Genomic DNA, 11,580 nt, shown 5'->3' with positions numbered 1-11,580 from the left:
AAACAACAGAAACTCATTCAAGCTAGCTCAGGTAAAACGGGATTAGTGCAGAGCGTCTAAGGAGACTCCTAGGGATATTCAAGAGATGGAACCGTAATAGGCTTGGGCCTCCTAGAAAAATGGTGGGAGAGTGGGTTTGAACTTCAGGTGGTCTAGACACTACAGGAGCAGAAGCTCAAGTGCTTTTTTATAGAAAAGTCACCTTTCACATGACTCATCTGGCCCCATCTGCTTCTTCCCCTAACAGATAACAAATGCTTTCCAAGTTGCTGCATTTAAATACCATTGAGTGAGAATCTCAGTGGCTTGACTTACTTTTTTTAAAAGACTTTCTTTTTCTAGAGCAGTTTTAGGTTCACAGCAAAATTGAGAGGAAAATACAGAGATTCCCCATACACCCCCTCTCCCCACCCATGCATAGCCTCCCCCATCATCATCATCCCTCACCAGAGCAGTACATTTGTTACAACTGATGAACCTACACTGACACATCATAATCACCCTAAGTCCATCCATAGTTTACATTAGAGTTCACTCTTGGTTTTGTGCATTCTATAGGTTTGGACAGATGTATAATGACACGGATCCGTCATTACTGTATCATACAGAGTATTTTCTCTGCCTTAAAAATCCTCTGTGTTCTGCCTATTCATTTCTCCTCTCCCACCTCCAAACCCTGGCAACCACTGATCTTTTTACTGCTTTCATAGTTTTGCCTTTTCCAGAATGTCATATAGTTGGAGTCATACTATATAATTCCAAGTGTGTAGCTTTTTCAGTTGACTTCTTTTACTAAATAATACGATTTTAAGCTTCCTCCATGTCTTCATAGCCTGGTAACTCACTTCTTTTTAGCACTGAGTAATATTCCATTGTCCGGAAGAACCACGGTTAATTTATCCGCTCATCTACCCAAGGACATCTTGGTTGCTTCCAAGTTTTGGCAATTATGAATAAAGCTGCTATAAACATCCATGTGCATATTTTTGGGTGGACATAAGTTTTCGACTCCTCTGGATAAACACCAAGGAGCAAGATTTCTGAATCATATGGTAAGAGTACATTTAATTTTGTAAGAAACCACAGACTGTTTCCCAAAGTGGCTGTACCATTTGGCATTTCCACCAGCAGTGAATTAGAGTTCTTGTTGCTCCACATCCTCACCAGCATTTTGTGTTCTCAGTGTTCCAGATTTTGGTGATTCTAATAGATGTATTTAATTTACATTTCTCTGATGATATATGATGTAAGCATCTTTTTGTATGCTTATTTGCCATCTGTATATCTTCTCTGGTGAGGTATCTGTTAATGACTTTGGCTCTTTTTTTTTAAATTTTTTTATTTATTTATTTTTGGCTGCGTTGGGTCTTCGTTGCTGCGTGCGGGCTTTCTCTAGTTGCAGTGAGCAGGGGCTACTCTTTGTTGTGGTGTGCGGGCTTCTCATTGCAGTGGCTTCTCTTGTTGCGGAGTACAGGCTCTAGGCTCGTGGGCTTCAGTAGTTATGGCACACGGGCTCAGTAGTTGTGGCTCGCGGGCTCTAGAGCGCAGGCTCAGTAGTTGTGGCGCACAGACTTAGTTGCTCCGTGGCATGTGGGATCTTCCCGGACCAGGGCTTGAACCGTGTCCCCTGCACTGGCAGGTGGATTCTTAACCATTGCACCACCAGGGAAGCCCCCATTTTTTAATTAAATTGTTTGTTTTCTTATCCTTCAGTTTTAGAGTTCTTTGTATATTTTGGAAAACAATCCTGTACCACATGTGTCTTTTGCAAATATTTTCTCCCAGTCTGTGGCTTGTCTACTCATTCTTGTGACATTGTCTTCACAGAGCAGAATTTTTTAATTTTAACAAAGCCCAGCTTATCAATTACTGGTTTTTAGCAGACCACCCAAGTGGTAAGTTATAGTCTAGTTATAGATTGCCTGGCTATGAATCAGGGATTCATCTCTCCTCCAATCAGCTATAGCAAGAGGGTGGGGTTAAGTGGTATTAAAAAAAATTGCCCTGCCCTGGCAATCTGGGCTATGAGCAAGGCAGCAACAAGTTTTTCTCGAAAGAAGCACAGAAGGATGGGCAAACTAGCACGGAGGTAATGAGCATATAAGAGGTAACTATTAGGTATAAAATAAGCTACAAGGATATATTGTACAACTTGGAGAATATTGTCAATATTTTATAATAACTATAAATTAAGTATAACCTTTAAAAATTGTGAATCACTATATTGTATACCTGTAACATAATATTACTGTACTTCAACTATACTTCAATTTGAAAAAAAAAGAGCATTATAGGTCCTGGAGTCATACCGCTTGGTTTGAATTCCTGCACATCACTTCCTTACTGGATAAACCTTGAGCAAGTCACTCATCTCTGTGCCTCAATTTGCCCATCTGTAAAATGGAAAAATAAATAAGGTTATTGAAAGTATTAATTAGGCAATCCACATGAAGCACTTAAAATAGTGTCCAGCATAGAGTAGCACTCAATAAATATTTGCTATTGTTTTTCTTGCCAGTATAGTGCTTCTCCATAATGTGAATACCCGAAGAGCTTTTAAAATGCAGATTCTGATTCAGTAGATACAGGGTGAGACCTGAGATTCTGCATGTCTAATCAGCCTCCAGGTGATGTCAATGCTCCTGGTCTATGGCTCACACTTCAAATAGCCAAGCTCTTGTACTCAGGACACGAGGAAGAAGGAAGAGACTATTTCTAGGGAAAAGAACTAGAATAAAAGTCTTTAACGAAAAAAAGCAAACTTCAGCTCAAAATAAAAAAGAACTTTCTATCAAATAAAATCATCCTTAAACGGAATATATAGGCTGCTTTGTAAGAATGAGTCCCCTCTCTGGAAGCAGGGCGGACTTCTCCAAAGTACAGAACTTACCAAAGGCCCGTGATTCTTTTAGGGGCCCACAAAAATGTTTTAATTTTGATTTCTTTTAAAATCATAAGAAAAATGTGTGTGATAATAATAAATATATAATAATGAATCCAGCCTGGATTATAGTCGGTTTTATGCCAGTGGAATCATAAAATATAATTTTAAATATTTTTTATGAAGCAGAAGGCCTACAAAGCAAATACGCCTGGGACCCATGAAAGTGATAATGTGGCCCTGACTGGGTGTTTTCACAAGGATTCAAGCATGAGATAAAGAATGGAACCATAAGGTTCCTTCCAAATTTAAGAGTCAGTATTTCTTTAAAATTCTATGACCTTGCGCTAGGTCTGCTAGTTACAAACCTCACACCAGCAAAAGTTCACTTCCTGCCTGTCCCACATTCTCACACAGAGACTAACATTGCTTACTTATCATTGTCAATGAATTAGCGTTTCACAAGCCACCCCTGGAATTTATCATCTATCTCTACCTTCTCCCAGTTTGCTTCCAAAATAAAGTATGATTTTTATTTTTACAAAATACATTTGATTCCAGAAGCATTTTGCAGACATTTCCTCATTTATACATAAATCACTTTGTTGAAGGAGGTGGAGTTTTGCTTTGTTTTCACTTTTAAAGAGGGAAATGAAGCCAAGAAAAGATTGAGACCTGTGCTTTGAAACTCAGTGGGAGAAAGAAAAATACGTGTCTAAGGTGATAGCTATGTTTATGATGATTATTTTTATAGCTGTGGGTGTAAAACATACATTAAGCACTCATCAATCACTTAGGAAGTGATTCTCAACCATTGATACAAAATGGAATTATTTGTGTAGCCTGGATCCTCCTGCAAACATTCTCAGAATATCCAGAGAACAGAGCCCCAGACCCACATTTTGAAAAGGCTCCCTGTGTGAGTTCTGCCATTATGAGGGTTAAAACCACTGTGTCACAGACATGAGGAATATTGCAGAAGTCCAGGAAGGAGAAAGTTCCAAGGAGGGAATGGTTTGGCTTCTGAGGCTGCACAGAGATGGAGTAATAATGAAGATGGAAAAACATCCTTTGAATTGGAGGGGACATTTGTGACTTTGGTGAGAAGAGGGACCATGGGCCATGGAAGTAAAAGCTAGATTACAAAACATTGCTTACCCTATACACAGTCGGCACTCAACAGATATCTGAGGAATCATAAACTTGAGAGATGAATGGAAGATGAGGAAGTGAGCAGGGAGTATAGACTTTAAACCAGGGGTTTTAATCTGGGGTCCACAGATTCTTCCCACCAAGGGATCCATGGATAGAATTCAGGGAATCCATGAACTTGAAATGGAAAAAAAATTGCATCTTGATTTTCACTCACCTTTAACTGAAAGTTAGCCTTTCCTTAGATTATGATTGTAGGTGTCATACTTAGAAGGTAGTAACAGCAGCGCCTATTACTTTGTCACCTATGACAAAGCTATTTTAATACCACATTACAGTTGATATAATGTTGCAAAATGTTGTTTACAGTCATCACTACTACTTTGACATTATAGGAGTCATTAGACCCACTTCAAGCTTTGGTTATTTAATATATTAATAAAAAACATATAATAGAATGAAAAAATAAAATATAAAATAAATGCACTCTGTGCCAGGATAAGTGTCTAACTTAACTGACAGAAGCTTCCTTCTAGACCTTCCATCCTGAGCCCTCAGACATGAGACAGGTGATATTCTGTTCCTACGCTACCCAAATGGTAACGTTATATTTGGTCTCCTGCCAACTTTCTTATTTCTTGAAAGTGAGGGCTAAGGGCAGGGAGTAGTGAACAAGGAGCTTTGGAGTAAGGAGGAAGGAGAATCAAAGGCAACCCATAAATCCCAGGGGCTGACAACATCCACACTCCCGAATGCTGTATCTCCCTGCCCTACTCCAGCCCTGCTCCATCTCACTGTGCACTGTTCACTCTCCTGACCAAATAGAATAAAGCCACTGGAAGACAGAGCAAGAAGACAGCATCATACAGTACTCCCCAAATTCCAGCCACAGATGCGGCTATTCTGGGCAGAGCTTTCACAAGGTCCCAGTGAACTGGGAAAATTAACGACAAGGTACTGAGTATGTTACAAAACTAACATATCCAATTTCAAAGAATGTTCTTTGTTCTCAAATTATGGCTTTTCTATATTTTTATATTAAAATGTCCTTTTTATCAATCAGTACTGATATTAGATAACACTTTGTTTTATATTTTAATATTCTTATTTGGTAGAATAAAGTATTGTAAAGCCCTGTGTCTGTTCCCCAATATTTAAAACTATTTTTATTGTTCTTGAAATCCACAAGGCTGGAAAGCACCATCTTATGCATTCTGTTTAATTCACTCTTCTCCTTTTAGAGATGAGTTCCCAACAAGCAATGTGACTTCTGCGCCAGCACGTCGGTTTAGAAGCATACGATTTAGAGTCTAGTTTTGAGACTTGGGTTTGACCCCTGCCTCTGCCCTTCTCTACCTGTGTGACCTGGGGCAAGGAACTTAATCTTCCCAAGCCTCAGTTTCCTCATCCATAGGTCAAAATACATCACTTTGTATACTGCTAAGTAAAGTTGTTATTATGACTGTTACCACCATCATCATTTTTATTATTGTAACTCAATATCACCTGGTTAATAGCAGAACTTGGCTTCCACACTGGGTTTTGGATTCTACACTGGGCTGACTCCCTGTCCGGTAATCTTCACACCATCCAGTGATTGACAATTCACACTATTCACACTATGAGAATCTATGTCAGATCGTGTCTTCTATTTAGCTCAAGAAACATTAACCACTTATTTAATATTCCTGCCAAAACTGCGTAATCTGACTCTAGCCATGAGGGAGCATCAGACAAAACCCAGTTTGAAAGACCTCTAAAAAATAACTGGCCTAAATTCTTCAAAAATGTCAATGTCATGAAAATCAAAAAAAGGCCAGAACACCATTCCAGATGTATGATTCTGTATTAGATTCTGGACCAGATAAAAAAGCATCACTGTGAAAAAAATTATATAAAAAATTATGGAAACAACTTGCAAAATGTGAGACCTGTAATTAGATGATAGTATTCATTGTTAAATATCCTGAGTGAATATTCTTCTTAGAAAATATATGCTGAAGTATTTAGGGACAAAGGGACATGGTTTCTGAAAGGTTGCCAAGAGGTTTAGAAAAAATATAAATATACGTAATACATAAATATAAGAAGATATGCTATATAAATAATATATATATGAAATATATATACAGAGATAGAGAAAGATAAAGATATATAGAGAGAGAGACAATGATAAAAACAAATTTGGCAAAATATTAAAAGTACCTATTACATGTAAGCCACTATGTAGGACAATAACACCTGATATTATACAGGACTTTACAGTTTACAGCATACTTTCACATGACTTCCCATTTGATTGGATTCTCACTGAATTACAAGTGAAGTACGACGAAACCGTGTCTGCACAAACTATGCAAGGGTGCCCAACGTTGACCAGGCTCAACAACTAGTAAGTACTCAAATTATTATTCTACAGCTTTTCTTCAGGAAATTAAAGCAAACTTTCCTTCGTTATCTGTTCATTTTTCACTTCCTAAGGCAAGAAAGAGAGGGGAGGGCTCCAGACAGAAATGAATAGGGGTGATGTTAACTCTCCAGATTCCATCATGATGAGCAGGGATTCAGGAAACACTCAGCAGGAAATTTAACCAGGAGCGGGGGCTCAAAACCCAAGCGCCCATAAACAAATGCAGCCTCTGTCTTACTTCTGAAAAGATGAACGGAGGATAGGTAGATAATGAAGGGAGTTAACATTTATCCAACATATCAGGCACTCGCTCAATTTTCAGAACAAATTTAAGAGACGAGTAATATTATTAACACCATTTCCTGGGTGAAGGGACTCAGGCTCAGGTGAAGTGAGGGAACCACTCAAGGTCACACAGCTATTGAATATCTTAACCAGCTGGAGGAACAAGTATCTCAGCCCAGGCTTCTCCAAGGTCTATTTCTTTAACCATTTGCCACATAATGCAGCTCTCCGTAAGGTGAATGACTGCCAGTATTTTTTCCACTCCCCAAAATAGTGTTTTCTAAGCTGAAATAGACAACCATTGATTAAACCCAGCAGCCCTCATTAATCAGTTTCTTGAGTGAAAAATAAAACAGCAGGTTCCAGCATTTTTATTCTTAGCTCCCTTACTAGGAGAAAGGAGAAGGAAGGGGAAAGGAAGGAAACTAGCGTCCAAACCCAAGATGATTGATTCAAACCCATCTTTACCTGCCCCTGGATTCCCACCCACACAGCCCTTGACCAGTTCCACCGCACCAGAACTTCGGCAACTCACTCCTGACTCCATGCAGGATTTCCATGCCCTAGAACCATTTATTCCTCCACAGTGAGAGGGCCGTAGGATTTTGTGTCCCTAATATTAACAGTGCGTTTTCCCTCAATGGCAACTGGCTAAAATTCACAGGTGAGAATGACAATGCTCTGCCCTGCGAGCCCTCTGACCACCTCACTGGCCCCTCACTTGTCCAGGTGTTTCTGCTGCTCTTGATTACAATACCAAGGTTTCGATACTCCTTCCTGCCGCCACACAAATGCCCGGTGATTCATTCATAACTGACACCCAAGCCTTCATTGCTCACTGCTGGAAAAAGAATTTCGGAATTCTCTCTGCGAGTTCTAACATTTCCCCATTTTTCTTTTGTGCTGATAAATTCTGGGGAGCAGTAGGGATAGCAGTAAGACATCCATCATCTTGTGGGATTTAGAAGCAGCTGGCGTGACATTCTCAGCCAATATAACTGCACGCTGACTTTAACCACTATCTGTGGATCTCAGCTTTCAGGAATATTGCCTGGATGCCACCTTCTATTCCTCCTCTGTGCTAAATGCTCTGAGGAAGGCATTCTGAGTCTCACCATCTAAGAAGCCCCAGGAAAGGGGAAAGCTATGACTAAATCCCACTGACAACTGTAGATTCTGGAAGGAATGCAGAGAACTCTTATTTCATTTGCAAAGGTAAGTGGAAAACACGTGGGTCTTAAAAGTCCATGGACCTTGAAAGAAGACAATTTAAGCTAAAATCTGAGGACATGAAAGTATTTGCAAATGTCAGCAAAATCTGTGCCAAACAAATGTTCCATCTTGCTGAATTTCACTGATTTCTTCTAATAATGTTCATTGAGTATTTCCACATTTTCTAACATGACCCTTGGATTACCAATAAGGCTAGTCGCTTTTTATCATTAATGGCAACCTGAGTTTGTGAGTCTTCCTAAAAATTTCAGTTCTTCAAAAACTACTTTCAGTTCTTCAAAAATAAAACTCAGCTGACTTAACCATCATTCCGTGATAATTACAGCTTTTGATTATGCGAGGGGATGGCTTAGAAATGGTGAGCTGCTGTACCCCGTGTCTGACAGGACAAAACAACCCTATTTCATTTGCATTTAGCAAGTCCTTAAACTAGTGGCCTCGGGGTTTCCCTGGTGGCGCAGTGGTTGAGAATCCGCCTGTCAGTGCAGGGAACACGGGTTCGATCCCTGGTCCAGGAAGATCCCACACGCCGCGGAGCAACTAAGCCCATGAGCCACAACTACTGAGCCCACAGGCTGCAACTACTGAAGCCCACGCACCTAGAGCCCGTGCTCTGCAGCAAGAGAAGCCACCGCAATGAGAAGCCCGCGCACTGCAATGAAGAGTAGCCCCCGCTTGCCGCAATTAGAGAAAGCCCAAGCTCAGCAACGAAGACCCAACACAGCCAAAATAAATAAATTAAATAAATAAAAACAAACAAACAAAGAAAAAAAACTAGTGGCCTCCCAATATTTTTCACAGGCACCCCCCCCACCAAATGTTAAGCATGCTCCCTGTATGCTAGGCTGTAATAACAAAGAGACCCAAATATGTACAATGCCTCAAATACACAAAAGTTTTTTTCTTCGTTTGATAATAGCCTGAGGTGGATGTTCTTTGTAAGTGAGTGGCCACCCTCCCAGCAATGTTTCTGGGATGCAGGTTCCTTCCATCTAGTCTTCCAACATCCCCAGGACCTGGCCATTTTCTGCATCTAAGCCAGCAGAAGGGGAAAGAGTGCAAAGGAGGCATGCCTGCTTCTCAGAATCCTTGGTCCATAACTGATATATATCCCTTCAACTTACCTCCCGTTGGGGAGAACTGGGAACAGCTACTTACAAGGGGTTTGGGCAAGTTGCCTCTGGCTGGGCAGCAGCTTCCCAGCTTCTGTATATTCTGGAAGAAAGGACAGATTTTGGTGAACAGCTAACTGTCTGCCATAACTCTGTTTATTCTTTCCTTTATTCAGTCACTCTTATTTATTTATAAATGGTATACATATGTGTATATATGTATAAAGCACTGTACTAATATGTATATTGTAAAGCATACACAGAAATGTACATTAAAAAGGATGAGAAGAAAAGTTTAAATAGAAGTTTTGAATGTTCTTCCTGCAGCCCATTGGGTTATTCTATGTCTCCCCTGGTCAGGATTCAACCCCTAGATTTATTGCTCAAGACTCTAGGCAGTCCTGAAAGTTAGGAAGCACTCTTCTAGAGGAGAGTTTTAGGAAATGAAAGACATCACCCTCCCCTAGTCTTTCCCATCTTTGTAGATGGCACCACTCACACAGCTGCTCAAGCCCCAAACCTAGATAACATCTTCAATTCTTCACTGCCCTTTCCCTCCATATCCAGTCCCCAGCTGGTCCTGCCCACTCACCCTCCCAACCAGATCCAGAATCTCCACTCATTTCTCCACCTCCATGACTCCAACCCTACCCCAGGCACTATCATCTCTTATCTGGACTCTATAATAGTCTCTTGTCCTCAAAATCCACCCTTCATGGGACAGCCAGTGTGATCTTTAAAACTATTATAGACTAGGTGACTGCCCTTCAAACTCTCCAATGGGTTGATACTTCATATAAAATCCAACCTCCTTATCCAAGCTTACAAGGCATAGTAAGCACTCAATAAATATCTCTTAAATATTGTTGAATGTATGCATAGTGTAAAAAAAAAAAAAAAAAAAAAAAGTCTGGGCTTCCGTGCTGGTGCAGTGGTTAAGAATCCGCCTGCCAATTTAGGAGACACGGGTTCGAGCCCTGGTCCGGGAAGATCCCACATGCCGAGGAGCAACTAAGCCCGTGCACCACAACTACTGAGCCTGCGCTCTAGAGCCCACAAGCCACAACTACTGAGCCCACATGCCACAACTACTGAAGCCTACGTGCCTAGAGCCCGTGCTCCGCAACAAGAGAAGCCACAACAATGAGAAGCCCACGCACCGCAACAGAGAGTAGCCCCCGCTCACCACAACTAGAGAAAGCCCACGCAGAGCAACGAAGACCCAACGCAGCCAATTAATTAATTAATTAATTTTTTTAAAAAAGGTCTGAAAAACATACGCCAAACTGTAGTTATCTTTACTCTTAATTTGCTCAATGGCATCTTTCATAATTGAAAACAAACTTATTTACATTTTGTAGAGAAGAAAGAGGAGAGGGAGAGGAGGAGAAGGAGAAAAAGAAGTGAAAGATAACTGTTTCCAGTTATCTTAGAATGGTAAATTTACCATTAGAGTGGTAAGTTCCACTCTAATGACCAATAATTCCATTATTCTTGGAATTACTATTTTCCCCCTCTAATTCAAGCAGATTCTCGCTTACTTGCCTTACAACAGGTTAGCAGCAAGATAGAAAACAGAAAAGATATTTAACTTCCCAGCTTTTCTTTCTTCCCAAAGAGCAAAACCCATTGAGGAGAATAGAGTTTGATGAAAGAATAAAAGTCTCAGAGGGAAACTGGGGAGGGGATTTCCCTCCAAGAAAAAGAAACAGGGGCTTCCCTGGTGGTCCAGTGGTTAAGACTCTGCACTTCCAATGCAGGGGGCGTAGGTTTGATCCCTGGTCAGGGAACTAAGATCCCACACGCCACACGTCAGGGCCTAAATAAAGAAAAAGAAAAAAGAAACAGCCCTGGGTTAGGGGGAAGAGAGACAGATCTAAGGACCTTGGAGAAAAAGGCCATGTGAAGCCTGGGGGAAGCTGGGAGGCCATGTTCTCACACAAGGCTCCCAGATGCCTCATGGGTTTCAGGGTCCCAAGAGCCAAAGGGATCCTGTGGGTTCAAGACAGCAGTTGTCTCAGTGGAACCAGTATAGAGAACTGTCCAATGCAATTTGTTGGCCCTGCATAAGACCTCAGAACCTTGACACACTCATGGGAAGTGAGAGAGGTTAGCCCAGAATGAAATTTTCTGTCAATCCAAGAGGCTGGGTGTCCAGAGTCAAAATTAAGTTGATTTATGGAAACAAAAGAAATGTCATATTTCTTGAATAGCTTTATTTGTGTCCAGAGATTTATACCCACTATCTTCTTAGATGAAAAAGTGCAAAGGATTTATCACCTTCATAATTAGCTCCGATTCAATGTCATTACTATAATAATGCCACTCTTACTCATGTGCATTCTAATATGCTTTCCTGGAGCAAGAGGGTGGAGTAAAAGGGTTCGGGGGCGGTGGGGGGGGAGATTATGCAGAATGCTGGTGCTGTCCCAGAGAATGCATCTCATGCATGCACATTAGCTCGCATATGTTTCAGTGGGCAAAAGGCTGAGACCCGGTGCTTTATA

At 40.8% G+C, this 11,580-nt stretch overlaps 1 protein-coding gene across 2 annotated transcripts in view; it reads right to left on the bottom strand.

The window, feature by feature from the left end:
• The window catches only part of RGS8 (regulator of G protein signaling 8), a 132,413-nt gene that overhangs the window by 97,484 nt on the left and 23,349 nt on the right, over positions 1–11,580 (bottom strand). Inside the window, exon 3 of one of the 2 annotated variants that reach the window (XM_082473649.1) lies at positions 2,310–2,393. The gene's annotated coding sequence lies outside the window, so the exon portion shown is untranslated. Of the gene's footprint in view, positions 1–2,309; positions 10,230–11,580 lie in introns of those variants that run through there. The other variant, XM_082473646.1, reaches the window with a different exon arrangement.

The sequence above is a fragment of the Balaenoptera physalus genome, assembly GCF_965194825.1.
Source record: "Balaenoptera physalus genome assembly, chromosome: 1".
Taxonomy (NCBI): domain Eukaryota; kingdom Metazoa; phylum Chordata; class Mammalia; order Artiodactyla; family Balaenopteridae; genus Balaenoptera; species Balaenoptera physalus.
This window is presented reverse-complemented; position numbering and strand designations above follow the sequence as displayed.